General features: G+C 37.4%; 1 protein-coding gene across 1 annotated transcript in view; it reads left to right on the plus strand.

Annotated features, from left to right (window-relative positions):
- The first annotated feature begins 725 nt into the window (after window positions 1–725).
- Window positions 726–23,308, plus strand: part of tanc2a (tetratricopeptide repeat, ankyrin repeat and coiled-coil containing 2a) — a 187,539-nt gene continuing 164,956 nt past the window's right edge. Inside the window, exon 1 of the mRNA XM_073832716.1 lies at window positions 726–1,021. The gene's annotated coding sequence lies outside the window, so the exon portion shown is untranslated. The remainder of the gene's footprint in view (window positions 1,022–23,308) is intronic.

The raw sequence follows: 23,308 nt of genomic DNA on the forward strand, positions 1-23,308 counted from the left end.
GTTGTTGTTCTTCACTGACACACCCAAAAATCTAATAAGCAAAGAAAAAAAAATCTGCTTATTTTTTCATAAATAAAACACCTGCGGCATTATGTAAACAAACCAGCATTTAAAGGGTTACAATTCTGAAAATTAATGAATGCTTGGTATCTATGGATAGAATAGATGCTGGTTAAAAAATCGACATCAGTGAAACTGGAAAAAAAATAGTAATAAATGATATTTTTATGACAGTTTTTGGACATGGACATTTTTTTTTGCAACTTTTTTTTTTTTTGACACACTAGGGTTAAGATATCAGCCTAATATTTCACCTACCTGACCAAAAATTAACATAACAAACAGGAAAGTTGTCAAGAGTCTTGCCCTGGAAATCTTTTGGCAGTCTATAGTACTCCAAATGTTTTCCTGGTCTGACCAATACAGTACAGCCCAAAACATGACAATAATTGACCACTTTCAGCAACGATGATCAGCAAAATATGCCGAGTTTCGTTCGGTTTTTATTATTTATATATTTCAGAGACTTTGTAAAGAAAAAAAGCAGTAGAAAAAGTAATGAAACATGGTCAGCGTTTATCTATAATGAATTATTCCGCATCATCACAGGCTTAATCCAAACTGCAGCGTGTGGAGAACGGGAGGCAGACGTATTCCCCGCCTCCTCATGAATAATGCAGAATAGCTCCGCCCCCAAGCGCAGAAGCTGTTGCAGAGCAGCCGTATGCGCACGGCGTCTTCATATGATACCAGAACCGCGTCGCTACAGTTGATAGATACACTGGTCATTCCGTTTGCGGCTGCACTCTTGATTTACAGTGATCCTCTGATCACAATTCCTTTACATTTACTACGTGCTGACTGGTACGCACGCAAACCAGGAGTTACCGTTTACCAGGAAAGGAAAACCGAAGGACGAAGCGTTTACACTTGGTGAAGGTGTTCTTCATCTCCAGCAGCGCTTCCCACTTTACGGACACCAGCAGAATCACATCCATACGACTGCATATGAACATAACGGGTAGGTCCAGTCTCCAGGTGACTACATGATATAACATCCAGCGTGTTGACGTGAAATGGGCGACGGTTACGCGTCGTTTCCGAGCGGCGTTTATCGTATTTGATAAATCAATGAGCCATCCTGTTTATTTACAGCATTATGAGGAACAGTGCTGGTTAGACAGACTTTCAGCTCCAATGTCGCTCCTTTGAAATGCTTGTATGTACCTCCCGTAGCTGGAGATACACTTGGATCTTATTTGGCAACATGGCAACAGTGTATGGCACAGACGCATGGCAGGTTTGGTGCGTTCATCGCATCGTTGTATTATAGGTATTTCAATATTTTGTTGTGTGTGTGTGTGTGTGTGTGTGTGTGTATATGTATATATAATTGGACCCTGGACCATAAAACCAGTCTGAAGCAGCACAGATATATTTGTAGCAATAGCCAATAATCCAATAATACATTGTATGGGTCAAAATTATTGATTTTTCTTTAATGCCGAAAATCATTAGGATATTAAAAAAAGATAATGTTTCATGAAGATATTTTGTACATTTCCTACCGTAAATATATCAGAACATAATTTGTGATTAGTAATATGCATTGCTAATAATTTAATTTAGACAGCTTTAAAGGTGATTTTCTCAATGTTTAGATTTTTTTGCACCCTTAGATTCCAGATTTTTAAATGGTTGTATCTCCAAATTTTGTCCTATCATAACAAACCATTACATCAATGGAAAGCTTATTTATACAGCTTTCAAATGATGTATAAATCTCAATTTAAAAAAAAATTGCACTTTTGACTGGTTTTGTGGTTTTATATATGTATATATATATATATATATATATATATATATATATATATATATATGAGAGAGAGGATTTTATTAGGTTACATAAAAACCTTTTGTAAATGGTAGATTTTGTTATTTTATATATTTGTATTTCATAAATAATTATATCTATTTACATATCTATATCCATGTCTACACATATATGTATAAATATGCATGTTTGTGTGTGTATTTTTCTATTGATTGGTTTAGATTTTTTTTTTTGGTACAAATTTACATATTATTCCAATGCGTTTATACAAAGTATTGGTTCAGGTAGGTCCATTATTGTCATAACAGTATGTAAACACATCATTGGGGTTTCCAGTTCTTCTAGTTCCTGTTAATATTTGCTTAAATATCCTATTATTACATAATGCCCTGGTAAGCCCTGCTTTGTTATTATTCAGAGAATGTGTTTGTATCTCATTGGACTTCGGGGTGGGAAACCCTCCTTATGTGTGTACAGCAGCCCATTATTATTGCATGTATTTATCCCATATGCATGCAGAGAAAAAAACAGCACCATTCTTTCTGCATCAGCATTGACCGGGGCGCAATGTGGGAATTCACTTCACGTCCTTGGCCTTGTCATCTCATTGGCTTTCATGTAGCAGATCACCTGCTTTACTACCAGCCTAATGTTAAGGAGGCTTTGCCAGGTGTGGCGCCACACTTTTGAACTTGAGTGCCAAAGAATTTACCTGAACTTATCATTGGCCCATAAGCACATCCTGATGATGGCTCTTCTGGCTGTAGCTGGCTTTTAATTTTATACCTTGTGTGAGTGTCGTTTATGTCTACATAGACTGTTATCCCATTTTCAGAGAGACTTTGCATTGACGCATAATCCAAAATGATCCCTACTCTTTGGGAAAATGTGAAAAAGGTGTGGTAAGGGTCCTACACATTCGCTCTTAAAAGTGATTAGCATGCTTAATATTAATTTCAACATGATTGGCTGTCCATAATAGCAGCTGTAGTGAAGTGATTAGGGATTTCCGTGTGCTGTCTGGGTTTTGGGCGCTTGAGAATCATTTCAGCTGTGTTTCAACACCGGCAACCACATGAGAAATGTCTTCCCTGGTCTGCGGGGCATCAGCTGAGAAAATCACCCAATCGTAATTAAAAGTCGCAAATTGATTCACCGGCTGGCCAGTATACTGTGTGAGTGTGTGTGTGTGAGCAAGCGCAGGATGAATAGGCCCAGGGGTCCTTAAGTAAACAGCAGTGAAGTAGGAGAACTTTTGCTCTTGTTTTGGCGAGAAGAGGTATTTGACAGGTATATTTTCTCATACGCCGCGTTTCAACCACAAGACAAGTGAAATTCAATTCGAAATTGAGGGAAGCATGAAGGCCCGGGAGGAACTGATAGATGTGACACCGTTTAAATTGGTTTTCCCAGAGTTAATTTCAGCTCGTGTTGTTTTGACCTCAGATGGCAAATAGTGTTGCCACATTTCAGATCAAATCTTGGGGATTCGTCTTTCATAACTTCCTTTACACAACTGAAGAAGAATTCACTTGAAGCTCTTGAAACCTAGCAGCCATTCAAGCACGCCACTCTCGACTGGAGTCTTGTTTATGCCGAACGTCCCGTGCGGTGATCTATGGGGAAATTTTGGCGTAATCTCATTCTCATAATTTAAAATGAGCATCCTGCGTCTTCCGCCGGCTATTCGAGTATTAGACAGGAGGGCCCGTCACCAAGGCAACAAGTCACCACAAAGCAGAGCGTGCCAGGTGTTGCTCTTTAACATGTCCCTTTGAAGCTTCCGCACCCCTATGGGGACCTTTTATGGGGTCTGTTTTCGGGCCTTTTTTGCTGAACTAGGCCCAGGCACACATTGTATCTCTGCTTGCCATATGATCATAGCCAGGATGCTACTTGGGTGCAAGTTCGAAAATACCCCCATATAAGATTTATTGTATATTTGCTAGGACCTATGAAATCTGTAGAAACCAAACAATAAAGATGGCTCTGAAGACAAGAAGATGCTGTACAGTGTCAGTGCCAATGTTTGTGCATTGCCTTCCTTCTGATCCCAATGTTAGATGAACTTTATTTTTAATAAAAGTTCCAGACTGTGTCAGTAAGAACTTGGCCCTTTGTTCACTTTATTTTACTGGATTTGTTTACAAACAAGGCACAATTTGACGCTGGATTTTCTGGAAGATTGAATTTAAAAGACTTTTAAATTGCTGTGCCGATTATATTGGATCCGACAGAAAAGTTATTTGTCTGTTATTACAGATCATTCGATATTCGTCTAACCTAAATCACAGCAGCGTCTATCTGTGAAGGATGTAGGCAGTCAAACATGCACTGTTGGCCAATCATAGCAGTGGGTGTTTACTTCTGAGTTTACAATCTGTCACGCCTTTTCAAACAGAGCATTCTGAAAAGGGCGTCAAAACAGGACAGAAAATAGCCCATTACATCTAAATTATGTTTTTTGATGTAAATCTTGATAACATTTATGAGTGGACCTCATAAAAACTACAAAATAATAATGATAAAAAAGTAACAAAATTCTGTTTTAAGTTTTCTAGATTCCTTTTTAATTGTTAAATACATTTTAATAATAAAAAAAAATGATGTGTAATCAATTTAATTCATAGAACGTTAACAATTTAATATTTTACATTTTCTAACAATACTGGTATGCTATGAATTTTAATTTTTTTCAGAAATTCTGTTTTGTTTGTTAATTTTTCAAAAAAATGTTTTTAATACAAATACTTTTAGCACAAAATTGCAAATGAATGCATAAAATATTAACAGTTGAATTAAAATTTAAAATAAAATTCTGACAATTTATTTCATTTTTGGCAAAAAAAAAAAAAAAAAAAAAAACGATGTTTGCACAACAGAGGTTTGCTTTTTAAATTAAAACACATTTAAATGTCATATATTCCTTAAACTATTATTGCTATTACTTTGAGAATTATGTGATACTGTACAATATTAATATACTTGTGTCATAATTTCTTCAAGTTAAACCAAATGTTTATTTTTCTGGGTTGTAGTGAAGACCTTTGGGTGTATCTGATAATGGCTTTAACAAATAAAAGGGTGACATGCAAAACATGCAGTCTTTTGTGGTTTAAAGAGGTAGTTTACCCAAAAGTGAACCTCATGTCGTTCCAAACCCGTAAGACCTTTGTTGTTCTTTGGAGCACAAATTAAGATATTTTTGATAAAATCCGAAAGCTTTCTGAACCTGTATAGACAGCAATTCAAGCACATTCAAGGCTCTTGTGACGTTTTGATACTCTTGTGAACACATTGAAGACCTACACGGAAGAGAGGAATTAAATGGAGTTGTTATTTTTGTCTTTTTTGCACTCTCATAGCTTTATAAAATTACGGTTGAACCACTGATGTCACATGGACTATTGTAATATTGCTGTCTATGCAGGGTCAGAATGCTCTCGGATTTCATCAAAAATATCTTAATTTGTGTTCTGAAGAGGAACAAAGGACTTGCGGGATTGGAATGACACGAGTAAATAATAACAGAATTTTCAGTTGTGACCGTGGACCACAAAACCAATCATAAGTGTTAATTTTTCGAAATAGAGATTTATACATCATCTGAAACTTTTAATTGATGTATGATTTAGGTTAGGATATGACAATATTTGGCTGAGTTACAACTATTTGAAAATCTTGAATCTGAGTGTGCAAAAAATCTAAATATTAAGAAAAAATCTCCTTTAAAGTTGTCCAAATTAAGTTCTTAACAATGCATATAACTAATCAAAAATAAAGTTTTGAGATATTATGATAGGAAATTTACAAAATATCTTAATGGAACATGATCTTTACTTAATATCCTAATGATTTTTGGCATAAAAGAAAAAAATGATCATTTTGACCCATGCAGTGTATTTTAAGGATGGTTTTGTGGTCTAGGGTCACATTTTTAGGTGAAGTATCCCTTTAATATTCATGGTTTATGATCCATATTAAAATTAGATTAAGTGTACAGTGTACGTTTAAGTATTATTTAGCCAAATTCTGTCACATTTCGAGTTATACAGTACATTTTATTTTTAATTTGCAAATCCAGTCATGTTTTCTGCATCACAGAAATCAAAGGTCCCTTTATTGTCTGTGGAGTTTATAATAAAAGGCAGAGTATGCAAATATAAGGCGGGGTCTGTAAAACAGAAGGAGAGGCCTGTTGTGAATATGTAGAATATGGTCCCTCAATTTTTGCTCTCCAGACCAGGGTCACCTTAATTATGCGAGAAGCAGCAGATGTAGGGCAGCTTAGTGTGGCGTGCAGCTGTAGAAACCCACGGTGATTTAAACACATTGAAATGTCTTGCCTCATCTACTGCTGTGTTAATTTTTGCTTTCAAGTTCCATGTTTTGCCTTATAAGTCTTACTCCACTCACACAGTCGGGCAATGGCTATTTTTAAAATTCCCTCCTTCCCTGGTTTTGGGGGTTGAATCATCAAAATGACTTTTTGATGCCTGAAAGCTTCAGTCATCACTCTTATCAGCATCCTCAATGATGTCTATCTTAGCCAGCCAGAAACAATGCTGAAAATAGAACGGTTTGATACCCGACACGTCTTTTCCAGCAGACTGTGTTTCCCATGATCTGATGTTTGGAAAAGCTAGACTCACTCTCAAACCCAGTTATGTTGGTTCCTTGTGATTTGAATGGTACTTCTGCTCTGGATTGAGGAATATTACCTTTCATCAACATCACATTGGGGTTATGGGATCGGATTCTGCAGTGCAGGTTGGTTTCGTCTTATCACCACCCTGATCCTGAAGGATTCTGAACTCCCGGGGAGCCTGAGGTCTGTCTTCAGACTTTTATTTTCTCATTTCTCTCTTGCATTCCTGTGGGTATGATTTAATTAACCTATTTGTCAGTGACGCTCCGCTCTCTCTGATATCTGCGATGAAGCTGCAAAGTGACTGAGGAAGTCTGGGTCATCGTCACACATCAAACGTCAGGGCTAGCCTGCAGGATCTATGTTGGTTTTGGCTCACTGCCGTGCCATTGTCTTCTGTCAGTTTATCCCAGCGCTCAGGCCAGCGTTGGTTAGTTTGTTCCATAGAGACCATGCACAAGGGAGTTTTCATTAAGAAAACATCTAGATTATTTTGTTCCTACTTCATACCCAGGACACTTCCTGAGACAGTGTGTTTATATTAGTCAGTGAAATCTAGCTAAAATCTAGTTGTTTTGTTGTCTTGGTGTTAGATAATTGTTTTTTTTAGGGCGTTTTGCATGTAAATCTTAACTTGTGACCCTGGACCACAAAACCAGTCATAGGTGTTTCATTTTTTTTTTTTTTATTGAAAGCTGAATAAATAAGCTTTCCATTGATGGTTTGTCATGATGGAACAATATTTGGCTGAGATGCAACTATTTGAAAATAAATATATTACTAATCAAAAATTAAGTTTTGATATACTTACGGTTAGGAAATAGACAAAATATCTTCATGAAACATGATCCTAATATCCTAATGATTTTTGGCATAAATGAAAAATGGATAATTTTGACTTATACAATGTACATATTGTTATGTATTGGCTATTGCTACAAATATACCCATGCTACTTATGACTGGTTTTGTGGTCACATTTGGTTTGCACATGCAGGATCCAACTATAAAATTGTTGCAGGAAATTACAATGAAGGAATTTTTTATTTTAATTTTTTTTAATTAAAATTCATCTGAAAAATGTTTACATTTAAAGGATTAGTTCACTCTAGAATTAACATTTCCTGATAATTTACTCACCCCCTAATACCAAGATGTTCATGTCTTTCTTTCTTCAGTCGAAAAGAAATGAATGCTTTTGAAGAAAACGTTCTAGGGTTTTTCTCCAAATAGTGGACTTCAGTTGGAGCCAACGGGTTGAAGGTCCAAATTCCAGTTTCAGTGCAGCTTCAAAGGGCTCTACATGATCCCAGATGAGAAATAAGGGTCTTATCTAGCAAAACGATTGTCCATTTTCTAAAAAAATAAAAATAAAAATGTATATACATTTTAACCACAAATGTTCATTTTGTACTAGCTCTGCGTCCACAATTCCACGCATTATGGAGTCAGGTTGAAAAGGTCACGCATGACGTAGGCTGAAGTACCGACCCAGTGTTTACAAAGCGAACATGCAAAGAAAGTCAAACGGCCTTTACAAAAAAGGTAAAACAATGATGTTTGACTATTTTGAAGTTGAAGGAGAAAATGAGATGTATTTTTCATCCTACCCTACCTTTTTGAACTAGGTAAGAATATTATTCCTCAACTGGGATCGTTAAAACTGCAATTTAGATTTAGACCTTCAACCTGTTGATCCCCATTGAAGTCCACTATATGAAGTTCTTTAACGTTTTCCTCAAAAACCTTCATTTCGTTTTGACTGAGATTGAGTATTATTAACTATTATGAAATTTGAATTCAGAAGTGAACTAATCCTTTAATGTCGGTAGTTTACATGATTTTACATAATTACATAATTTTGTTTTTTTTCACACAAAGCAACTTGGAATATAGTGCACATTTTGGAGCTTGACAGCCCATCCTTACCTAATTTTAATATATTCAAAAGAGTGGATGAGACGTTCCTCAAACATTCACATTTTGTGTGGAAAAGAGGAAGTTTTACAGCTTTGAAATAACAGGAACTCAAGTAAATAACAATATTGGGTGAACTGTTTTTTTAAAACAAAAGTGCATTGTTGACCAAAAGTGACCAGACCGCTTGTTCACAAGGAAACCAGTGTGAATACGAACACCTTCAACTAAAGCCACATAATTTGCCTAGTATGTTTGCCTAACGAGTCAAGTTTGTACACCTTATAAATTCAACAGCTCCCTGTTTGCTCATGTACAGCATCCAGCAGTTCCCACACTTTCTCCCTGTTGAATGGAAAGTTACTTTCCCCTAGCTAGCATTCTGTTCCCTTCTTGAGTGCACTTCACCATAAACAAGATTTAAGTCCTCTTATTGACCAAGTGTCCAACACAACCAGTTTGTCCCTTTAAATCCAGTTTATCTGGATAACGGTTTACCACAGATACTAGTCGGTTACCTACAAGTATTTGTTTACTCAGATAGTGTGAGCTGTTTGCTTTGAGAAGCACCTCTTGAGTGGATATACTGCTGACACAACCAAACACAAACATGTGACTTGAAATACCCTAACTACTAATTCTAAGCCTGTTGAACAGGCTTGTTTATTACTATTATTGTCAGAGATAGTAGATTAAGATAAAATACGAGATATCAGTTGTCACTTTGACCATAGATGTTGTATAGACCTTAGAATATATCTCACTCAGCATCTGTGACAGGAAACAAGCTTCCTTTGATGATGTTTGAGACATAGCTGTGTCTTTGTAAGGACGAGGTCTACTGTACTGTCAGCTCCAATGGAGAGGGCGACTGGAGCGCTCTGATTTGATATGATGGCTCCTTGACTCCGTTTCTTCTCCTTGACTTGCACACACCGTCTCCTTCTCGATGTGGTGTTAAGTTGAATGCGCCTCTAGTGCGTTATGCCAGTGGCGTGTGTTGCAACGGCTGCAGGTTAACTGCTGGATCCATCTCTGATCTGACAGGCTTTCGCTGGGTGAAACCAACCACCCAAAGAAGCTTTGTTCAGTGTGAAGTCTATTATATCTTACACTCAGAGCTCCAGCTGCTGACATGAGAGCTTGTCTCCTCAGACTTTATAGTAGCCCTGCTGAAAAAACCAGCATATGCTGGTTAGGTATGTTTTGGTGCTGGGATGCTGGTTTTAGCTGGTATATGCTGGTCCTTTGCTGGTTTATGCTGGTCCCTTGCTGGTTTTTGCTGGTTTATGCTGGTCATGTTGCTGGTTAATGCTGGTCCTTTGCTGGTTTATGCTGGTCCTTGACCAGCAACATGACCAGCATAAACCAGCAAAGGACCAGCATTAACCAGCTAAGGACCAGCATAAACCAGCAAGGGACCAGCATAAACCAGCAAAGGACCAGCATTAACCAGCTAAGGACCAGCATAAACCAGCAAGGGACCAGCAAAGGACCAGCATAAACCAGCTAAAACCAGCATCCCAGCACCAAAACATACCCAAACATACCTAACCAGCATATGCTGTTTTTTTCAGCAGGGAGGGACTGTAGAATCATTTGAAATGTATACAGTTGAGGTCAAAAGTTTACATACACCTATATTTTACCAAAATAAGAAGGATTATACAAAATGCATGTTATTTAGTACTGACCAGAATAAGATATTTCACATGGAAGATGTTTACATATAGTCCAAAAGCGAAAATAATAGTTGAATTAAAAAAAAATACCCCGTTCAAAAGTTTACACACACTTGATTCTTAATACTGTGTTCTTACCTGAATGATCCACAGCTAAGTGTTTTTTTGTTTGTTTAGTGATAGTTTTTCATGAGTCCTTTGTTTGTCCTGAACGGTTAAATTACCTGCTGTTTTTCAGAAAAAAAGAAACATTTTCTTTGGTTTTTCAGCATTTTCGTGCATTTAAACCCTTTCCAACAATGACTGTATGATTTTGAGATCCATCTTTTCACACTGAGGACAACTGAGAGACTCGGTTGCAACTATTACAGAAGGTTGAAACACTTACTGATGCTTCTGAAGGAAAAACGATGCATTAAAGGGATAGTTCGAGCATTTAAGACATGAAGTTGTATTCAATCCTTATCAGCACTATAGTGTATACACACTGACCCACACTGCGTTCACCTCCCTGGTCAGAGTTCTGGCCGCTGGAAGTTTTTCAAGAAAGTAGTCACGGTTAGTTTCCAGGGCCTCAAAACTGTGCGTTTTTACGTGAAAAAAAGATATGCGTTTCAAAGCTTGATTAATTTACATCACAAAAAAACACTCCTGACAAAAATCATACCTCAGTTTTAATCGGCACTATATTCTTTCCGTTTCCATCAATCCGCGCTGCTGTCAGTTCGCACGTTCCGATCAGCTGTTCCATTACACACTCGAATGACAATGACGTAAAAAGTAGAAAATTAACAATGGTGCGAACTTGTAAATTCCCAGGTTGTGACCACAAGAATGTGCAGGCATCGCCGTTCAGATTCCATCATTTTCCTGTTTCTCATATAGTTATGAGACAGCTTTGGCTGGTTGCCATCGGCTACTCTGCGGGAGCTAAAATATCCAGTATCAAGGATTTTCGTGTGTGCAGTGCTCACTTCAGCGAAGACGATTACATCCCCAACCAAGGAGGAAAAATCAAAAAATGGATTTTAAAGAGTTCTGCTGTACCAGTACCACGGGTAAGCTCTATTTACTAACTTTATGTCGCATACGACAGGTTTATTTTGAAGCTAATGTCGGTTTTTAGGCTAACGTTACACTGAGAATGTTCTAACCGGGGCAGTGATAGCATCGACAATAATCGACTGTCTATGTGGTGAGAAAATCGGCAAATGTCATAACTAATGAATTTAATTGAATCTATATAACACAACAAAATATGATGCTTTGCTATATTTGTTATTGTCTGTAACTATGCGGAACGTGTGTCGGTATCATCGTGTTTATAAGTGTGCTTGAAGTCACATACAGGTAGGTCTAAACCAGGTATCTCCAACTCCGGTCATCGTGAGCTACATTCCTGCAGCGCGATGTTTTCCTATGTCAGGACACCTTTCTCAAATGAGACTATCTGTACAAGCCTGCTAATAACCCGTTGATTTGAGTCAGGTGTGTTGCATCAGAGAAAAACTAAAACCAGCAAGACAGTAGCTCACGAGGACTGGAGATCCCATGTCTAAACTGTACAGTAAACAATCTGATGTTTAGACTCCTGTGGAAATCACGTGAAATGAGGTCTAATATAAAAATATATATATATCGTCTGTTCCGTCTGACATTGTGCTAAAATTGGTTTCATCATCAGAAGTTTCGTAGTCAGACATGTTGTCAGTGAGTCGCGCTATCAACAGCTGATAGGAACGTGCGAACTGACAGCAGCGCGGATTGATGGAAACGGAAAGAATGTAGTGCCGATTAAAACTGAGGTATGATTTTTGTTAGGAGTGTTTTTTGTGATGTAAATTAATCAAGCTTTGAAACGCATATATTTTTTTCACGTAAAAACACACAGTTTTGAGGCCCCGGAAACTAACCGTGACTACTTTCTTGAAAAACTTCCAGCGGCCAGAACTCTGACCAGGGAGGTGAACGCAGTGTGGGTCAGTGTGTATACACTATAGTGCTGATAAGGATTGCATACAACTTCATGTCTTAAATGCTCGAACTATCCCTTTAAGAGCTGGGGGTGAAAACTTTTCAGAAAAGTCCCTCAGTTGTCCTCAGTGTGAAAAGATGTCATTGTTGGAAAGCGTTCAAATACACAAAAATCGAAGAAAAACCAAAGAATTGGTGGGACCTAAAGGATTTTTCTGAAGAACAGCAAGCAGTTTAACTGTTCAGGACAAACAAGGGACTCATAAAGAACTATCACTAAACAACAACAACAAAAAAACAGCTGTGGATCATTCAAGCAACAGCACAGTATTAAGAATCAAGTGTTTGTGAACTTTTGAATGAAATTAAATATACTTTAATGCTATTATTGCATTTTATAAGGTTTGCATCTGAATAATCATGATATTAGATATTATTGATATTTATTTATTTATTGCATAGCTACTGGCAGATGGCCTGCTTTATTAAATATCTGTTAGTCACACATATTACACATATTTTCTCACATTTGCTCATTCAGCTGATGTTGTGCCTGTATATTTGCTGACTCGCACGATTCAAGCTGTTGGTCAAACAAAGGCTGACGTTTAAGTGATGATGAAAAAATCATTGCCGCTGGTTTAGTGTTCTTTTGTTCTTTGTTTTGCCCACCGCCCCACAATCAGTCATTGAATCCAGGAGTTAAGCAAGCAGAGCAGAAAGAAGAAGTGGAGGCTTTTCAAACATGTGTGCTGTAAATCTGCACTGCTCTGTTGTGTCAGACAGTCTGAGTCATTGTTGTGGCAGATGTCTGTCCAGGCACCTTTGACCCCTTCGCTTGAGGCCACAGTAACTGCCCTGTCTAGAAGGGCTGGAGAGACGCTGTTAAACAACAGGCTCTGTTTTGCATTTGAAAGTGTTGACATGTTTCATTTAAGATGCAGATGTTGTCACTCGTTTTCTGGCTACCGAATTTAACATTGTTCACCTCTGTCAAACTGTGAAAATGTGTGAAACCCACGTCCATTTCTGTAACACGTGAAAATTGAGGGTGTTCTTTTAATATGCAGCTCATTAATTCAAGATTTTTCCATATTCATTAGTGCTAATATACCATCACCACCTGGACCAGCTGGTGACAGCAGTGAGTGAGGATGTGTGGGAGTGTCTGTGTGTGTGTAAACACTTGCAGAACGTTCGGCTGTTTTAGTCCAAAGCCTAATTTGATTCCACGCCCCTCTCTCCGCCCTCTCTGGGCTCTTTTCACATTAGTTACGTCTAAATTGGTGTACTGTTAGAGTATGTAGTGCATTGGAGAAAAAATTACTTAAAGAATTAGGTCACTTCCAGAATAAAAACTTCCTGATAATTTAATCACCCCCATATAATCCAAGATGTTCAGTCAGAAAGAAATTAAAATTTTTGAGGTAAACATTTCAGGATTTTTCTCCATATAGTGGACTATAGGGGTCAGTGGGTTGAAGGTCCAAATTGCAATTTCAATGCCACTTCAAAGAGTTTACACGATCCTAGCTGATCTAGCAAAACGATCAATCCTTTTCTAGTAATTTGTCTTCTACTAAAGTATTCACTGATTGTGCAGTTCAGAATCTTAGTGGAAGCAGTGAATTATACAGGTATTTTTGTGTATTGTTTGTGAACAATTTATGCAAATTTTGACATAGCCTACTATATAATTGACTTACTGCTTTGTATTCTGTATAGTTGGGAAGTAGACATATTTGTTTGCTAGTTTAAAAAGAACCCTTGGAACGTCACAAACAACCATATTTACATTCATAATATAGGATTTTTGAGAAAAATACAGTGACATTGACAGAAAAGGAATGTTGTTTCAGAGGCAAAGTTAGTTGTTGTATTTTGATAAAAGATTGAGAATTCCCTAGTAAAAAAATATTTATTTTATGCTAAGTATAGTTCAATTCTACATATTTACTGACATATCGCTTGAGACTTCATGATATAAAAATTCTAATAAAACTATATTTGGAGTACTACCTACTTGTGCACAATGCACATTTCTTAATATTAAGCCTTAAATATGTTTTATTGTCACTATTGATAAGGAACTTTGAATAATACAGTTTTTTAAATGCAGTGTACCTTAGGTAATTTAGGTAATAGTTCCACTTTAGACTTTAAGTATACCAGTTTAGTACACAAAAAGTACAATTTTACTTCAGGTTTACTCTAACAGTGTAGTCAGTTTCAAAATTCCAGTGAAATTTCAGAAAAACTGGTTCATTGTCAGTTTCTGTTGGTCTGTTGTGAAATCTGTGTGAGTAAATCTTTCGGCCTTACACAAAATTCCTGATAACATGGATTCCTGTTGAAAATGACAGGTTTTTGCTCATAAAAAAATCACTGTACAATGGTAAATGTGACCACAGCTTAAAGGGAACCCTGTGTATTAAGACTTAATATGGCGTAATATAACGTAAATTATGCATTTTATTGAAATAGGTTATTAAAGAAAAAAATCCACATTGTTTTATGCATATTTTGGACTATGGGGTTATTTCAGTGATATCAAATAGTTGCATTCCTGTTGCTATTTTCACTGCAACACAATTTGGAAAATTAAATACTGATACATTGCCACATTGTGCAGCTTTTGGTTTTAATTTTCAGTCGAAGACCAATGAGAAGCGATTTAAGTCTTTCCTAGCGATAAGAAGAGGAGAAAAGGGTGAGAAAATGCCTGTGGACGAATAAGACCAGCGTCTTTGTTCTCTCCACTTTAGTCCTGATGCTTTTGAGGCTTTTAGTCGACCTCAGCTACTGAAAGAGCTTACAAATGGCAGAGATAAGAAACCATAGATGCCATCTTGATCGGATGTAAACATGCCGACGCTTGTCATGATACCACAGCCATTAAAGGAGTTTCTCAGTGCTGATATTCACTCTATCTTGGGGCGTTTAGACTCTTTGTGGGGAAAAATCGATGGTACGTCATTTGGTTTAAGCTCTTTCAGTAGCTACTGGGGTAAAAACAGCGACAGGTAGCGCCAATAGCTCCAAACCATTTCACATCATGAAACAAATGGTGCCCCCCATAGTCCAAAATATGTATAAAACAATGTGGATTTATTAAATAACGTAAGTCTTTCATGGGTTTTCTACCACATATTTCAGTAAGAGACATCATTGTTATCTTAAGCCATAGTCTTAATACCCAGGGTTCCCTTTAAGACAAAAAAGAGCATAAAAGTATTCCAGTTCCAGTCATTGCTTAATGAAACCAAGACATAAGAATTGTAATGTTTTGTGCAGTGATCATGACCTTCAGACATGACCTTCACACACTCCCAGAAGGCAGTGTCACGACTACTATTGTTCTCCTCTGCATTCAATGCTTTCCGAAATAAGACACCTTTGACCTCTGCTGTGACTGTCTCTTCCTTCTCAGAAAATGCCCATGCAGATACACGACCCTTTAGGTGGAAGGAACAAACAGGAAGGCTGCAGCAACTTCTGTTCCACCTAAAAGAAGTGGGTCCTTTCTTTATTAAAGAGCCAAGAGTGTGACAATATCTCTCTACCGTACAACGTCTGTTTCCTCTGAAGATAATCTCAGGCTTACATGATCCTCAAACGGACAGCTGTTTCACTGAGAGAGTACAGAAAAGACTCATTTAACGCTTTCTTCTAGAAGTCTCCTTAGGGAGGTGGCCAGGCAAGGTGCTCTATGGCATCTTTGTGTAAAACAATGCTAGGTATGCTAACAGAGCCGTCACTATTGTGCTAACACCTTTGTGCTGGCTTTGCCAGAGTGTTTTCACTTCAGTGGTATGGATTATCAACACTGTGAAGCTATGCTTGAGATGTTAGCGTGTATGACTCAGATGTAATACCATGTGTACAGTAACACCTGAGGCCTGGATTTAGGTTTTCGCATCAAGCTGTTGGATGGATAATATGGACTCAGATGGGATGCCTTGAGCTAAGCAAGTGATTTGCACAAGTTAGACACATTCCTGGATCAACATCCTTTTTTTGGATCTCAAACAACATTCCTGTCAAACATGAATCGTTTTCTGTATTACAGTTGAAGTCAAAAGTTTACACCCCCCTTTCAGAATCTGCAAAATAAGAGAGATCATACAAAATGCATGTTATTGTTTATTTAGTGCTGACCTGAATAAGATTTTTCCCATAAAATATGTTTACATATAGTCCACAAGAGAAAATAATAGTTGAATTTATAAAAAGGACCCCGTTCAAAAGTTTACATACACCTGATTTTAATACTGTGTTGTTGTGAATGATCCACAGCTGTGTTTTTTTTTTTTTTTTTTGTTTAGTGATAGTTGTTCATGAGTTTCCTCATTGTTTGTCCTGAACAGTTAAACTGCCCGCTGTTCTTCAGAAAAATCCTTCAGGTCCCACAAGTTATTCGATTTTGTTCAGCATTTTTGTGTATTTTAACTCTTTCCAACAATGACTGTAAGATTTTGAAATCTATGTTTTCACACTGAGGACAACAGAGCGTCTCATATGCAACTATTACAGAAGGTTATAGTGATGCTCCAGAAGGAAAAACAATGCATTAAAAGCCAGGTGTGAAAACTTTTGAACAGAATGGATTTGTGTACATTTTCCTTATTTTGCCTAAATATCATATATGTTTCATTTAGCACTGTACTTCATAAGCTACATAAGATAGCTACATGTTTCCCAGAAGACAAAATAAGTTAACTTTACCCTGAACTTCAAAATGTAAAAAGTTTGACCCCTGGCTCTTAATGCATGTGTTTTCCTTCTAGAGCATCAGTGAGTGTTTGAGCCTTCTGTAATAGTTGCATATGAGTTTCTCAGTTGCCATCAGTGTGAAAAGATGGATCTCAAAATCATTAAATACTCACCTTAATGTCGTTTAAACCACGTAAGACCTTTGTTCATCTTCAGAACACAAATTAAGATATTTTTGGTGAAATCCAAGAGCTTTCTGCCCTGCATAGACAGCAACGCAACTGAAATGTTTAAGGTACAGAAAGGTAGTAAGAACATTGTTGAAATAATGTGACATCACAGTTTCAACCTTAATTTTAGAAAGCTATGAGAATACTGTCTGTGTGCAAAGAACACAAAAATAACATCTTTATTCAACAATTTCTTCACTTCCCTGTTAGTCTTCTCTGTGCGTTTACAAACGTACCACAACGCATGCTGTCTATGCAGGGTCAGAAAGTCAGAAATATCTTAATTTGCATTCTGAAGATGAACAAAGGTCTTCCTGCTTTGAAATGAAATGTGGGTGAGTAATTAATGCCAGAATTTTCATTTTTGTGTGAACTATCCCTTTAAGGCCGGTCCTGGTCGAACGCTGACAGCAAACCTAAAGCTTCTTTCCTAAGAAGCCTTGAACAAATTAGGTGAATCTGATTCATGCAGATAGTGGAAGTACTTTTAATATCATCTTTCACTTCCTGCAGTTTTTTACGGTGTTTGTCCGATGATACCCTAACGGCTCACAACAACAGACCTCTTTCTCAAGTGTACGACCCTTTTAGTGTATCTACTGCACTCAGTTTTGCTGACGTCAGTTTTTCTGGTTCCTATTCTAAACAGTGCTCTAGCGATTCTTCAGTTGTTTATGTTGTAGCCATAAATGTTCAGGTCATGCTAGGACGTGCACATTCGCCTGCTCACAAGACAGATATAGTACTGTATATGAGTGGGCGTGTCCTCCACTCAGCTCATGTTTAATTCCTCAGTTAGTCTGTGACCCCGCCCCCTTCCTGCAGTGCTGGAGCAGCATGTGCTGTTTATTATGCCGCTGAATGAAGAACCAGCCCCAGCGTGTCCTCATTCTGTCTCCTTCATTGGGAGAGCAACCAATCAGCCTCCCCGGCTTCAAATCCGCAGATTTGCACGAGCGCTCTTTGATATGACATTGCTTAGATGGCTAGCATACTTCTCGCCTCACGGTTTGTGCAAATTCTCCATGCAGGTGGAGAAGCAGAGAGAGTGATAGTGGAAGGCTGAATGGATAGATAGATAACACCCTGTGCTTCACTGGAGTCTTGGACTCCCTCGGAGGAGCTGGTGGATTCCAGCACTACGCTGGATTATTAATGAGTGTCTAGCTGAGAGAGAAAACCCAACCCCAGGAGCGCACACATACTGAGAAAAAGGAGGGAGTGGCTGAGAGAAACAAGCGCAGGAAATGCAATGAAAGAGTGTATCTCAACAGGAATGAGATAAATAGAGCGATTCAATGCGCTACAAGGGCGAGGAAAGAAAGTAAAATACAAATGCATTGTAAACACACACAAGCGTTTAGCATGCGCAGGCTGGTCCACAACACCCAGCAGGCAGGTGAGATGGCAGGCAGTATGGAAATCAGCTCGTGATAAAACATTCTGTGTTTGTGTGTGTGTGTGTGTGTGTGTGTGTGTGTGTGTGTGTGTGTGTGTGTGTGTTTTAGGGTGTGTCGTTCTGCCGGGGGGTTGGCGGAGAGTAAAATGTGGCTGCGCAGTTGAACGTTGTTTACACTAGCTTCAATAAACGGTTCTGACTGCCTTTGTTAGCATGCACAAAGGAAGCACAGCTACCTCATGGATGGAGTTGAAACATTTATGAGTTCGCTCTGTTTCCCATCATCTTCATTCATGATGTCACGCCATGTTGTTGTTTAGATTCTCGTCATGGATTAACGCTCTCGAATTCGACCCTCTAGTCGATTTCTGTCGAGGACAATCCATCTGCGGATCTGTGAGACGTAAACAGCTAATTAATCTGCATTTTTAACAGCTTAGAACTGTTTTTACTTGAAACTCAGTCTTGAAGAGGTCATGAATTTCCTTTTTTAATCATGTCAAAACATTTTTTACAATTTTTACATCAAAAAACATACTTGCGAATTGTTGACTCGGAAGTAAACGCCCACTGCTATGATTGATGATTTCATAGAAGGACGCTGCTGCGATTTCAATTATAAACGCATAAATACTCATCACATATCAAACGATCTGTAATAACTGACATAGCAATAGTGACCACACGATACACTTGTGTGGTGCGACATTACTGTCGGATCCAATATAATCAGCACAGCATTGTCTTTTAGTTTATTTTTCTGAAAATCTTGCGTCAAATTGTGCCTTCTTTGTAAATGAATCCACTGTAAAATGAAGCGAACAAAGGGCAATCTTTATCGCTTGGTTTTGTATCGTAGACTTGCGTTTTCTTCTTACGTTATTTACACAATGTGCGTGAATTGGTGGGCGGTGCTGTTTAGCAGTGATGTAGAATCGGTGGGTGGGACTAAACAGGCTGTGATGTATCTTCATCTGCAAAGGTGGTTTTTAGCCACATGATTACGTCATAAAATGGCACATTCCTGGCTTCAATATAAGCTGTTTTTAGAAGAAAGTTTTGAGTCCTGAAACTTACAGGATGTTTTTTTTTTTATAGTACAGTGACCTCTTACAAGTCAAAGACCAAGGGAATTTAGTTTTCTCAGTTTATGAGCACTTTAAGGATTTTTCCTAGGGCTGTCAGACCTAATTATTAATTACATGATATTTTGATTAATTAATCGCAAACTAAAATTGGCTGTGAAAATACCCACAAAAGATTATTTAAAGCTATTATTGTGTTAAATGAGAAAGTAGCAAGTAGACATTGGAAATAGTAGCTTTAGAAATATTTTTTTTTTTTTGATGCAGCATAAAATTTATTACACATAAACATTCAGGCTGCAACGGCCTAACATAAACTGTGGAACATAAAAGAAGATAATTCAGTATTGTTTGTTTATACAAAAGTCATTGGTAACCAAAACAGCTTTGCTACCAACACTCTTCAAAATACCTTATTTTATGTTTCAGAAAAGAAATGTTTGAAACGACGAGAGGGTAAGTAAACAATGTCAGAATTAATTTTTTGGGGGGTGAACTACCCCTTTATGTTTTTATTATTATTATTATTATTTTTAATGAAATTATACTCTAATAAAAGAAACTAAATCTGCCAGCAGGTGGTGGTAAATGTCTTCATGAGTCATCCATTCGATTTGTTAAAACAGCGGATTCATTCTCTTTATATGAATAGGCTTTTGAATCAAATTGGTTCACATTGATTCATTCATAAACTAAACGGTGCTGTGTTGCTGGGAGACTCGCAACAGTTCTGCTATGACTTCAAACGTAATATGTTCTCTACACAACACATAATATTGCGTTTAAAATATAACACAATATCAGCTTCTTCTTTACTGAACTGTTGTATAAAATCACATATAAGCTTGTGATAGATCGGGACAAAATCAGCACTCGTGTCATATTGTTCTTGCTGCCAGTGTGAAATCGTGTGATATGTGATATCTATAAATATGAGACAAAGCACATACCAATATCTTGAATTTTAGGGCATAACTGCATTTGTGGAGTTGTTGGCCTGCATCATATTTGTCAACAGTCAACTATATGAAATATAAGATAACGTACATTTAAGTAAGTTAACACGTTAAGCTGACAGCCCTAATTTTTACACACACAGTAATAATCAAAAAAGTATATATTTTTATGGCATTAAACCAGTGCTTAAAATAGGAATTAAATCAAAATTGACCTTATTTAGTGCTGCGGGGATGATTTTGTAGGCCAACTAGGAGGTTAGCATCACACTGGTTCTCTCAAGCAAAAAAAGGATTTTTTTCATTTGACTTTTGAATTACTGCAAAAAATAAGCTCTGTGACCAACAGTTTTTGATTCTCACATGTTTTGTTCATCGGGATATCTTCACACATGAACTCAACTTCAATTTTGAAGCCTAAAAACAATCACCAGAAGTAAAAAGTTACCATCAGGCTATAAACGAGCTACACCACAGTCGCATGACTTCATCTTCAGCATTCCAACATCTCTTTTAATCTTTATTTAAAATCTACAAGTTGGAAAGTTTGATTTAGACTAGTAAGTGTGTAAGTGTAAGAGTTAAAGTATAAACACAAGAGGATGTAAAAGTAGACTGTTGAGTAGATTTAATATCCCTGACAACCTCTGTAGTACCATTTAGCCATTTGTTAGTGACTGTTGAAAATGAAAATTCTGTCATTAATTACTCACCCTCATTTCACTCCAAACCCGCAAGACCTTTGTTCATCAGAACATCCTATATCAGAATACAGACTCCTGCGTCAACAGCATGCATGGTACTCTTGTGAATGCATGTCGAAGAATGACAGAATATAAGAAATGATTGAATAAAGTTATATTTGTTGGCACACAAAGTATTCTCATAGCTTCATACATTTACGGTTGAACCACTGATGTCACATGGACTATTTTAACAATGTTCTTACTACCTTTCTGGACCATAAAACATTTTGGTTGCATTGCTATCTTTGCAGGGTCAGAAAGCTCTCAGGTTTAATAAAAAATATTTTAATTTATTTTCCGAAGATAAACAAAAATCTTTCGGATTTGGAACGTGAAAATATCTTAATAAAATATCTTATATCCAGCTGTACTCTGTTTATTTTCTTAATGCATGCAGTGAATCGATTATGTGTATGTATTTGGTATGCAACACTAACTTTTCACAACCTAATCAGCAACTGAAGAATAAAATCAAGTCTTGTTTTTTTCTTGCTCAATAGCCGTTTTAGCCCAAAAGCATGTTATAATACAGTTGTAAAGTGGGTCAGAACTTCTCTTTCTTACATATAAATATCTAGAAAAATGAGTTGTCTGTATGGAGGCTTATTACTGTAAGGATCGTCCCTGAAGGAGCAGAGTTAAGAAATGACACAAAGCGTTTAAACCAGAAGAGTCTGACCAGTATAAACGAATGAAGGACTAAACCCTTCTTGGCAGCTTCAAACCAGATGTACATGAACCACTTCGATGAGTCAGCTTGATGTTTAGGGTCTTTCAGAGAGTAAAAGCCGAGAGCTATTTATCCACGTTTCCTTGAAGTACCTCATTGTTAGTCATCAGTTAGACAGTCTCCATTGTCAACCCGTGTTAGTTAGAAACGGTTAATAAAACTTTTTGAATCTTAAACGTCTTTGTCAGGCAAGGGGTCTTGCTCGTTACGTCCCCCTAATTGTTTGCAAGGCTGTTTTTACTGAACATTTCTTCCAGAGCTATAGCTCACTCGCTGGCATGTAATACATTGCTTGCGTTATCGTCTCGGTGTTCACTGGTTGGCTAGTTTCATATGAGTTAGTTTCTCTGTAATGTTTGGGAACAGTTTCAGTTGTTGCTAGGAACCTGAGCTTGAATCAAGCTATTGTTTTATTAAGATATATTATTTTATAAGCTTTAGTCTGTTTAATGTCAACATGAAACGACATTTGGAACCAATTTTACTTCCGCAATGTGTCATATTTCTTAGTGAAACAGGATATTCGATGGACAATACTAGGAACGTGTGTTAGGGAAGCAAAAGAGTGACTTTATCATGCTGTCAAATAAAGCAGCATGTTAATCCTCTAGGCCAGAGGTTTTCAAACTGGGATCTTCAAGAGACTTCTTGGGGGTTTGTGGAAAATTGAAGGAAAAACTATTTTTCAAAATGTGTTTTGTTAAAGTGAACTGTAACTGCAGCAGTCACGTAATTTGTTTTACACTTTTCTATGTCCCATGTCCTTTTTTTTTCTTTCTTCATCCTCTTTTTGTTCTTTTCTACTCCTTCCATCCGTTTAGCTGTTCCTGACAGTGACAGCGCTCGCGTAAGGTAGTCACACCGGTTTAACAGCAGGGACAGGTGGCGTGAATGGATTCACACGTTCCAATGAGTTTCTTAGCCCAGGAAGATTGAAAGAGAGAGAAGGAAATGCATTTCCAGTACAATTTTCTCAATTTAAGGCACATTACAGAGCATCACTTTAGTTCCACATTTGTGAGACACAGTGTCTACCGTTTACTTAATGAATTTGCATATTTTCTCAGTCCTTGTGCCAATGACGGAGGTAACACTGAACTTGATGTTCTTATACTTAGACTTTGACTGATTTTAATAAAAACAAAACAGTTTTTATGGCTGATAAAAAAAAAAAAAAATTCTCAAGTCACTGGCCTTTGGCAGGTGTGGCAAAATCTTAGTTTTAGGCCTTGTTAATAATTATAACAATCTTAGAAAGCACCTATTATCCAAAATGTACTTTTACATGTTGTTTGAACGTGTGTTAGGCCACCCTATAATGATAAAAATCCTTACACTCCTTTTGTAAAATTCCCATAAATCATAAGCACTGTCTCAGAACAAACAGTTTGCAG

Source organism: Garra rufa, chromosome 1 (assembly GCF_049309525.1).
Source record: "Garra rufa chromosome 1, GarRuf1.0, whole genome shotgun sequence".
In the NCBI taxonomy this organism is placed as follows: Eukaryota; Metazoa; Chordata; class Actinopteri; order Cypriniformes; family Cyprinidae; genus Garra; species Garra rufa.